Consider the following 361-nt stretch of genomic DNA (forward strand, 5'->3'; position numbering starts at 1 on the left):
GCCTTGGAGGAGATTATGTTGAGAAATAAAAAAAAAATTCTTAAAAACGTTGTTTTTCTTGGTCAGGCCGGAAACTTATCAATCCACCCTCGTATATCAATAGAGCATCCCAATGATCCGTTGGTTGATCCAACGCGTTCAAGACCCTCAAGTGTTTATTTAAGATGTCTAAAACCTTACGAATCTGAGTGGCGCTTTCTTTTTGTATAGGTTCTATGTTAAAAATAGATTTAATGTGGTTATGTACCAAGAGATTTTTATTGTTAAAATGGTTACGCAAAGCTTCCCATGCCACTACGTAATTGGCTGCAGAAAATTCGAGAGACTTAATAATTTGTAAAGCGCTGCCTTCCAATGCTGC

The sequence above is a fragment of the Belonocnema kinseyi genome, chromosome 5 (assembly GCF_010883055.1).
Source record: "Belonocnema kinseyi isolate 2016_QV_RU_SX_M_011 chromosome 5, B_treatae_v1, whole genome shotgun sequence".
Taxonomy (NCBI): Eukaryota; Metazoa; Arthropoda; class Insecta; order Hymenoptera; family Cynipidae; genus Belonocnema; species Belonocnema kinseyi.